Genomic DNA, 11,204 nt, shown 5'->3' on the forward strand with positions numbered 1-11,204 from the left:
ACAAATGAGTTCTTTTAAAAGCTAAAGACAAGGACTGAAAACCACATACCATCTTACAGTCGATATTCAGCCACTTTCATCCATGTCTTTGAGTTTCCTGTTTATTTTTATCATGTTACACACATTGTCCTTGTAAAGCTTCACTGTAGCTTGTACACATCGTGTGAACGTCTGTGCTCTGTGTGTTCATGTGCTTGGAACTGTGGGCTTCATATTTTGAATTATTGTGTAGAAAGATTACAGTCAACCAGATTCTTAGTCTTTCCTGCTTGAGGAATCTGGGATACACTGCCAACTGGAATGATAAAGAGTTGAATAGATAATATTTTTCTTTCTCTTTATGTCTGTTTAGAAAGCCATAAGGAAATATGATCACGTTTTCTAAAATATAAGTCACAAAGGGAATTTCATTATGGTTACTTAGTAATTCTATAGGAGAATGCATGATGGTGAATTAGAATTCCTCTTTCACCTTCTGTATAACGTCTTCAGTATGTAGTGAGATTACAGTAGAACCAAGTTAGGAGTGGGAAAATTATTATATGTGTGGTAGTGAAGCAAACTTTTAAGATGATTGCAAAAAACTAAAATTATTTTCTGTTGTTTAATACCATAGGACATTTACTTCCCCAGAAGGTTTTAAGATATTGTCTCTATTGGTGAGTTATTGCAAACTCTGTAGATAATTGTATTGAAGAAATTTTCATGTACACAAATGTCTACTATATTTCCTCTCAAATCCTAATTTTCTTGATTTCTCAAATGAACAATTCTCTATCATAAATTCTACCCCAAAGTCTGTAAATAGTGAAAATAAGAGCAGAATATTTGAAAGAAAGACTGGGGAAATTTAATTTCTCAAATGAAAATATTAGCATGTTTTTATACAAATTAATAATGTGTCATTTTATGGACAATAACTTACAAAGGTAAGAAGTATTCACTATGAGACTGAACTCCCATGTAACAAATATTTCAGCTATTCATCCTGTTACTTTTATATTTGCACAAAATATTTAGTTCTCTGTCTTTCTTCCAAACAAATGCTATGTTATGTAACACAGGAAAGGTTAAAAAAGTTTTAAGTTTGTGAATTATTAAAGTGTTTAGATGCATAACAGAATTTCTGATTCCCAATGGTTTTCTTTCAGAGTTTTGCCCCTGGGGGTATTTCAACTTCAAAACACTTGCTGAGGAAAGGAGTAACATTGGTAGTGAAGCTCAGCGAAAGATGCACAAGTTTTACAAAAGCTCTGTGCATCAACAACTTTACTGTTGTAAACAACTGGAGATAGGGCAGGGTAATTATGAAGGCAAGATGTCCCATTTTTGATTCATGAGAATGTTATTTGAAATCAAGATTTACCAACAAAGTCTGGTCCCTGTGTCTTTACTTGTGGGTCTTAGGTCTTTTCAACTGAGAGAGCAAGGAGCTGTGTGTGTTTGTTCACCTGTGTGTGTTTGCCTCCCCACACTAATCTGTAAATATTCTTGTTAGCAACCGTTTGTGTCCATATTAGCTAAGGATGTGGGCACAGGGATGACTGAAGCTCTTCATTTATTACCCCATCAATCATTCTAAAATTCTCTTACGCTGGCCTGTAGATATTCTCCATCAAGCTGGGGGAATACTATAAACTTTGTTGTGAACACGTGTTGGGCTTGACCAGGGTTCTTTGATGTGTTAGTTGATGTGATCACATGAGTTTTGCTCTTTACTATGTTGATGTGATGTATTAAATTGGCTGATATTTTAACAATGAATCAACCTGCTTACCTAGGATATATATTGCTTAGTCTTGATATTTAATTTTAATTATAAACTATTGGGTTCACTTTGCTTCCATATTGAGTTCTTTTGCATCTATATTTATGAGGCTATTGATCAGGATTAGGGTTGGCCTCTCAGAATGGGTTAGAAAATGTATTCCCTTTGCTTTTATGTTCTGGAAGAGGTTGTGGGGATTGAAATTGTTTTCTTTAAAAAAGTTTGGTAGAATTCATTGCTTGAAGCATTGAGAGTTGGTGCTTAATTTTTTGGATGTTATTAATTATTAATTCAAATTTTTGTTACTCAGTATGAGGCTATCTGTCCTTAGGTGAATGTCAATAGCTTGAGTCTTTTAATGAATTGATCTGTTTCATATAAGTTATCCAATTTATAGTGACAGTGATTTTTTTTTGTGGCTTTATGAGACAGGGTCTCACTGTGTAGTTCAGACTGCTCTGGAACTCACTGTGTAGCCCAGGCTGGTCTTGAACTCACAGCGATCCTCCTGCCTCAGCCTCTCGAGTGCTGGGATAACAGGCGTGTGCCACCAGGCTCGGCTATAGTGACAGTGTTACTTGTGCCTTTCTTTCATTATCTTGTTAAAGCTGTTAGTCTAGGAAGTGCTGGCTCTTTTGTTTCTGAGACTGGTCATTTTGTCCTCTCTCTTTTATCTTGATTAGCCATTAGGAGTTTTTCTACTTTTATTTATCTCACCACATGGGTAGTTTTCTTCATATGCTTACTTCTTATTTTCATTTTTCTCAACCATCTCCCAGCTCTTTATTATAGTCATTTAACTTGCTGGTTTTCTTTCTTCTTCCTATTTATTTCTTCAATAGGTAACAAATGGCATCTTAGTCCCTTTATGTTGCAGTAACAAAATACCTAAAATTGGGTAAATTATAAGAGGGTAGAATTTTGCTCACATTTATGGAGACTGAGAAGTCCAAGATCAAGGTAGCAGAGGGCCTGATGCTTTCTGAGGGCATTCTCTACTTATTAGAAAGTGCCTCATTACAGCCCTTCCCATGACAGGAGGGCAGAAGAGCAAGGTCAGACTGTGTCCTGTGGGAACACCCTCAGAGGATCACTGGTCTCTTCATGAGGTGACCTAGTCACCCCCTAAAGACTCCGCCTCTTAGTACATTCACCTTGGGGTTTAAATTCCAACATTTGAATTTAGGATGGTCAAGTACAGGCCAATTGCAGCCCAGTATTACTGAGGACAAACATTTTACAAAGGAAAGCCTAAGAGTTATGTACCCTCTGTCACTCCAGCAGCAAAATCAAATTCCTGCATCTTTCACTGCAACAAATTTCAGTCTGACTTCTTCTGTTTAAATTTTTTGACAGGGCCTCACTATATAGTTGAGACTGACCTGGAACTCACTATGTAGCCCAGGCTGGTCTTGAAATCACAGTGATCTTCCTGCCTCAGCCTCTCGAGTGCTGGGACTACAGGCATGCGCCATCATGCCCTGCTTTCCGTCTGACTTTTTGAACAAAGGTCTATTTCTTATATTTTGTTGGGTTGTGTCTTGCCTAGGAGGAAAAACATTTACGCAATGAATCAATACACACGTGGGTACATGATAACCAGCAGGTGTGGACAGCTCCTGCCCAAGCCCACGGACTGACTTGACACTGTGACTGTAATGGGCTGGCGGAGCAGTGCACAGGTCCCTACTTTGGTGCTGTGGGAGTAGTTTTCAGTGGCGTGGGTGCCCCTGACATCTTGTGAAGTGGCCAGTGGTCGAGCTTGTTTGTGACAGGTCTGGAAGGAAGAAGAGAAAGACCGGAGGTTGAGTGACCTGGAGGTGCACAAAGAAGTAAGTGTATGCACAAATGTAGATTTCTTTGCCTCCTGTCAAAGCATCATTGGTAACTGGGTGGATAAGATGTCTCACGGAGATGCGACGACATCTGACCATGGCCACACCAGTGCTTGCTCAGTGGGCCCATAGTGGAGCTGACACAGCCACACGTGGTGCATAGCAGGGCGCCTCCCTTCAAGCCTGTTTTTCCTCCCGCCTTGGAAGGATGTGAAGGTGTTGTGCCCTCCTATGGCACCACTGCTGGGCAAATTGACTGTCTCAGTTTTTACTAGACAGATATGGGGACGATAGTAATTGCTGAGATCTGAGGTTTATTTTGGATAAGGATTTGCTACTTTTGCTTTTGACATCTCTTTTGCATTTCTATGCAAAGACTTTCAGAATTCCTGACTTTCCATCAGAGCCTTCTGCTAGTCTTGACTTGGAGCAATGGGTGCGTTTACAGCAGAGAGTTTGACCAGGAACACATAGCCATGGAACCCACCGGCTCTACAACATACTGCATGACTGCGTCTCTCCTTAAGAGCAAAGCCAAGGCATTAGCCTGATGATGACACCTTGCCATGTCTGGGACTCTTCCTTAACATATCTGTGCTTTATGAACCAATGCTATGACTTATTGCTGTGTTTCTAACGGGTGGCTCTAGGAAACGAAGACTAGAAGGAGGAGGTGAGCCTTTTTGTTTTCTGTTTTGTTTTTTTGTTTGTTTGTTTGTTTTTGTCCTGACAAGGGACCCTTTTGAATACTACATAACCTTTTTCTAATTTATTGGGAAGGTAGACTTAGAGTTCCTGTTCTGCAGGGCTGTATACGGCCTCAGGCCTGGGGAGGTTTCCAGTGTTCTTGCAGGTACAATTTTCACCCTGGTTTCATTGGATTCTTCCTTGCAATAGACAAAGAGGTAAAAAAGATATTATTATCGTGAGATGTAGATATCGACTCTGACCACTGTGAGAAATGAGGGTTTTTAGCATAGTGAATAGTAAGCGGGAGTCCACGAGATTGTCTGGGCAGCCTCTTGTGTCCCCCTGTGCCATAATAAAAGCTGGTGGGCTGTTCCCTGGCCCCAGCCCGAGAAGAGCACTATTGGGACCCCAGTGTCCCCAATGAAACTTTGCTACCATCTCCCAGAAAGAAAGGTAAAAGTAGGCCTAGAGAAGTGTGGGGGTGGCTGAGTGGGAGGAGAGCGAGGAAGGAATGGTGGGGAAGAAAGATGCTGAAGATTAATTGTGATTTTGAGACAGTGGCTTCCAATGCAGAGTCTCTCCCGTGGAAGGATTCTTAGAAACGGCTTGATCCCAGCCTAGCAGTGTTAGCACCAGAAGAAAGCCAGCTCATATAGAGCACAGGACAGCCTGACCCTGCCAAAAGTACAAGGAACACATTTACTGACCACTGGATTTGGAATAGACACACGCACATGCACACACACAATTTTCTAGAATCTATTTCTTATTCTCACGACTTCTAATATTCCACAGTTCTCTAAGCAAGCATAGAGAACACAGCAACATCAAAAGGAATCACCTATTGGCCAGAAGAAGAAAAGAACATGTTACTTGTACATTTTTTTTCTGTCCAGTAAATTTTGTAATTTTCACTTAGAAAAATTTTTGGAATAAATTTCCCAAAAATATCATGTAAAATATTTTTATAATAATTGTCTTTTTATGGTATCAGGAATAGTATTATATGGTGAGCTCGGTAAACAGTGGGTATGTTTCAAATTAATGGGAACTCAAATAGGATGACTTATGGCCAAAACCAGCAAATGCTTTTTAACTTGAAATTGAGTGACTGTTGTCACCAGCACAGCAACCTTCCTGCCATGCGCCTTATCTCTCTCGTCAAAATATACAACTGAGCGCTGCTTCTGCTTTGCCTGGCCTACCTTTAATCTGTTAATTAAACATTGTCTGATCTGTGAAATGTAGGATGCTTTTGGCTTCTCTGCCCCACAGGATTTAATTTCTGAAGTGACTAAATTCCAACCCACCAGCCATCCAATTAATTGTGTTTCAGCACTAATCAGATGCTTTACAGATTTCTTGGATTTTTCCTCTAATTCCTGAAAAAGAAGTTCTAATGAAGATTTTTACATCTGGGTACAGTGACTAGGAAGCTAATCTCCAAAGCAGCTGATCAAGAGAGGAAAAAAAAAAGATCAAATTTTTAGAAAGTAACAATTGGAATTCTTTCAATAACTGGCATCTTTCAAACTTCGATGAACGTTAAATATGTTTACCATCTATGGCTGTGTGACTCCTTTAGCAATCTGACTTTTTAAAATATTTTGATTCTATTTCATCTGATGTATGGCCTCTGATTAAGGACCCTGGTCATAGTCCATATATTACGTAGTAGCAAATCTTACTTCTTTTAGCTTTGTAAAAATAAATCTAAAAAGAATTTTAATATTTTATTTCTTCACCCCAATGGCATCTCAAGTAACATATTAATGAAGATTATAAAATCCTAGGACAGGTCATAGTGATTGTAATAGACTAGATGATGATTTTTTTTCACAAAAAGAAACTAAAAATTAATGACTATAAATTATATGGTCCATTACAAAATTTATATTTATTATGAAATTGGTCAATAGGAGAAAAAAGTGGAAAATGTGCTCAGAATACATATATATGTGTGTGTGTGTGTGTGTGTGTGTGTGTGTGTGCTAGATGCCTAGCTTTTCTACATAATGTTTCAAAATAATGTTTAACAGAAATCAAGATCTGTGTGAACCATCAGATATTTGTTGTTAGTGTTGCTGAAAACACAGAAAAAGATGAGTGAGTCTTCATTTTCATATTAGAAATTCTTAATTTTTAGAATTTTAATAAGAATATTAGAACTTAGTTTTTTTTTTTCAACAATTTTGAGTGGTAATATCTGCACATGTGGACAAATTAGTCTACATAGATTTTAAACTGGTTTGAATTCTGCAGTTGGAAATAATAACAAATAAAAGAAGCATGTGAAGGGAGGGCAGGGACAAGGGGAAAAAATGAGAACCAAGACCTGTCATGTAAGTACAAGATCCCAATGATGAATGTAACTGTACTGTATACCTAAAATACCAATAAACTCAATGAGAGAGAGAGAGAGAGAGAGAAAGAGAGAGAGAGAAAGAAATGGCTAGAAACATGGGAGAAACTTCTAATACATAACAATTTGTATGCATTTGTATTTTAATAATTATATTTTATTTTATTTTAGCAATTTTCATATACAAAAGCTATTTACACTTTTGGAAAAATAAATTATCTTGAATTATATAAAAACATTAATAGAAACTAAATATATTTGCATATTTTTTTAAAAATTTCAGTTCATTTTACCCTGAAGCAGAGAGGCTTGGGCAAATATATCTTTCCTACATGCCATAAACTGGAAAGGTAAGCAAAATCAACTTAAGATTTTAGCATTTACCTGGTTTCCTCACTATTTCTGGTAGTTCTGTTGGGAAGGCCAGATACATTTGGATAAGAAGATGGAAGAAGTCAAAAGAATTGGTTCACAGTGGTCATAGAGCCATTTAGCTTATAGAGCAGGAACTAAAGGGAGCCCAAAGCTTTTTGGGCTACCAATATTGAAAGGCCGGGGAGTGAGACAATAGAGCCTATGATTAGACTCCTGAACTTCAGAGGCTGAGTCTCCTAAGGCTGCTAACGTTCACCTCAGAGGCCGCTGTCTGAGCTATTCTTCTGTCTCCTCCTTCATAGCCTCTCCACTGTTGTTTCTGTGGGGAAGTAGTAAGTTGGGCTGACTTTAAAGAATTTTCTCTTTAGGCTTCTGGTTCCTAGAGTTCTGGCCTTCTCAGTATCTCTCCCCCAACTTCAAATGAGAGTTTGCTTATTTGTGCTCTTATATTTTGTTCAGGTTTTTTTCTGTTTGTGGTAATTTACAAATGGTTAATTTATTATTATCAAAGTTTCCCTATCAGCTTTTATAGTTATGTCCCAATAGATTCGTGGTTGGACAGATGTGTCACTTTCTGGGCTGCCACAAGCTCAAAAGCAGGGGTGGACATCATATGAAATGGGCTGAAGAAAAAGTAGACAGAGGAGAAACAGACACAAGAAGAGGTGAGATGGAACATTTAGCCCTATGAGAAACACAAGATTCCTAGAATCTCAGTGACATCTTAGAGCTCTATGTGGTAGAATGAGTTGTTATCACATTGATGTAACTTATCCTAATCTAACATACCTAGAATATGTTAGCATTCCATGCTAAAGTTAAAATAATATATTTTGTATCTAAATAAAATTGATGTTCTATATAGAAGTTGATCTTATTTCATATTTTAGCTATTTCTTATTTGGCCAAAATTACATTAGAACTCACTTTCTGAAGAAGAGCAAAATGGAGGCCTTATAGACAATTACCATCTTCTCCCAAGTAGGCTAGTGTTTGGGACACTTTTCACAGTTCCTGCCTTGGTCCATGTCAGATTCATAACCTCCCAGAACGATGGAGTGGGCCAAAGGAGCACCAACACATTCTAAATCTAAGAATGCTTTGCTGTTGATTTTAGATAGATTTTGGAGCTTTAATTCTCAGTGTTCATTCTATTGATTCAAAAATTTAACAGAAATCAGGATCTGTGTGAGCCAGCAGACACTTTTTTAATTATTGCTGAAAATACAGAAAAAAACGAGTCCTCGTTTTCACTTTAGAAATTCTAAACTTTTAATATTTTTAACAAGAAGAGCCTCTTGTCTGTAAGTTTCATGTGATGTTTTGATCAACAACAAAAATAATTTGAGCAATAACAAACGCGGTTACCAAAAGCACTGTAAAGCTTTGATTGCTCCTTCTGACCTCCCTCTGGTCTGTTTGATGAGCCCCTGCTGGGTGTCCTGGGAATTCTTGACCCCAGTGAACCTTAGGGAGGATGTTGAGAATTTGAGAGGCTGTTCTACACAGAGGAGATGCAAATCAGTGTGTTAGCAAAATGCATTAAATGCTCCACTGTAAAACCTCATGTCTCCCATAGGGTGAGTCACATGAAATTCTAATTCATAATGTTCTCTCTGGTTTATTTACTCTCAGAAAATAAAAAAGAAGATTTTTTTTTTTTTTTTTTGATACCAGGGATTGAACTTGGGTCCTTGCGCTTGCAAGGCAGGCCACCGAACCGCTGAGCTAAATCCCGGCCAAAAAAGAATTTTAAAAAGCATTTTATTTAGGAATTTTCCAAATTTTAGATCTGAGATAAAGAGTGTTTTTTCCAAATCATGTACAATTTGGAAAGGAAGGAGCAAACGCCCACATAAGCAATTTATCTAACTAAGGCCAACTAGTGTGTTGATGCAGGAGAAGAAAACAGCATTTTGATCTATTTCCTGGCTGCATTCACTCTAGCCGATTACACGCAAGTGACAGGAGCAGAAGATGAAGGAAAAAGATGAGTTTTCATTTCAAGCCCCAGTGACACTTTTTCTGCAAGAAACCAGTCTGATGATTTTAAGCCATGAAGTCAAACATGTAAACTGAGCCAGAATTTTCGGAGTAGTCAGTGCTGAACGCATGTGACAGCGTCAGTCTGACAGAAACCAGGAGAAGATTGCTAACACTCTTCTACATGGTGAATATAGACAGTCATTATGAAATTAAAATTATATTAGCAAGGAGTTCACACTAAGAAAGCAACGTGTTTTGTAGCCCTTAATTTACATAGCATATTAATGTAAGAGGTTGCTATTTCAGAATGGGGTATATTATTAGACATTCAAGACCAGCCTTTTTCCTTCATAAAACATGAAATCTGACATTTCAAGATAAGGCTGTGAAATTTACCAGCTACTCAGCATATGTTATAGAGAGCTCGATATAAGAAATCTTTCCAAAAATATATGGTGTTGGGTTGATATATTGAAATAGCAATTTGACACACATTCTTTTGTTTATTTGTTTTATCTCCTTCCTTGTGTGAGGTTATGTCCTTGAACATATGATCACTCATTAAATATTGTTTATCTTCTAATAGATATTATTTTGAAAAAAACAATAACACCCAGTAAAACTGATTTTGAGATTTTTTTTTTCCATTCACCAAGAATAGAGCTACCATTTCTCACCATAGAAAAGTCCTCCAAACACTCCTCACACCTCAACTTCTCTGTGAGCAGTTAAAGCACTACAGAGGCTGAAGAGTAGAAGAACTCCTCCAGATAAATGAGAACTTTACACTAGAACTGATTTCACTGACAACGTGGAGGTAGTCTTGGTTAACATGGACGCATTTCAAATCCCGTTCTGTGTAAACTTCTATCGCATAGTTCCAGTATCTTTTGTATTAAATATCTAAGTGTACATAAGGAAATCCTGAAGATTTACCCAAAGATTTCTACTATTATTTATCTTACTATATTTTAAATGCAACTATTTATGTAATCTTTATTAAATTGATTATATGAATAGCCTATTATTATATGCATTTCATTAGAAATGATCTTAATTGTTCATAAAGAACAAAACAAGCACCTAATAATTCATGCTATAGAATTCTTCATATTAGTCTTTGTAAAAATAAGCTCTCCAGTGCTTGCTGAATTTAATCATTTGGTAGCGAATAACAGGGCGCTATCCTCAAGTGACAGTCATTTGGAAGAAGCCAGCACAAACTGGGTGAGATAAGAATTTGTAAAATAGGAAAGATTAAAGCAGGAAGTTGGACACAAAGGTATCTTTTTAAGTCACTGGAGAGAGGAAGAAAAGTGTAGAAGACTTTGATCAAGGAGAGTGATGAAAAATGAGTAACTTCAGTCAGAACCACCCAAAGCACTTTAGGAGTTGGAAAAACAAATTACTGAAGGCTGGGCAATTCGGATCAGAAGCATAGAAAACAGTAAAAGACATAAATGAAAAAGCATAATCCAGCTATTTTCTGATGAGGCAGACATTTTATTTTCTCTCCACATTTCAAATAGTGATTAAAAAAGTACCTTGATAAATACATATAAAAAGCAGCAAAGGTAAATATGGGCATTTTCATTTTAGTTTTACTCCTCATTTCCAGTGGTAATGAAAACTATATTGAGAATTAAATTATGCATCTGTGAGTTTACAATATAAAGTTCTTTAAAACAATCATGTATTTTTCATAATCTCTGTTGTTCAGAAAAGATAAAATAGTTATAAACAATAAAGTTATTTGTCCATTTTTCATAACAAAATTTTTACTGGAGGTTAACATGTACAAATAGATAGATGGAGAGTCGACTCTATTAAGACAATGTTCTTAGGGGTGTTGGTATGGAATCTTAAGGACAGCCCTAAGAAAGCAGGAAGTATCATCTTGCCTCCATAGATTTTAAAAACACAGACTTTAGAGCTATGAAGTAATTTGTCCCGCTCTGCACACACGGTGAGTTGTGACATTGGGGTTCCCACTTGGGGAATGTGGTCTCGGGCTCACATTCTCCTTGTTCGTCATACCAGTGGATCACCTACTGTGTATTATCTATCTACTTATTTCAGGGTAAAACAGCTTAGTAGAGAAGGTTAATGTAGCCATTTACTGAAACTCCCAGGACCTGCATTCCAACTAGACCTATGTTGATCTCTCCTCTCAATCGGAAGAGAGAAA

Source organism: Fukomys damarensis, unplaced genomic scaffold (assembly GCF_012274545.1).
Source record: "Fukomys damarensis isolate Sample0158 unplaced genomic scaffold, DMR_v1.0_HiC HiC_scaffold_26, whole genome shotgun sequence".
Classification (NCBI taxonomy): Eukaryota; Metazoa; Chordata; class Mammalia; order Rodentia; family Bathyergidae; genus Fukomys; species Fukomys damarensis.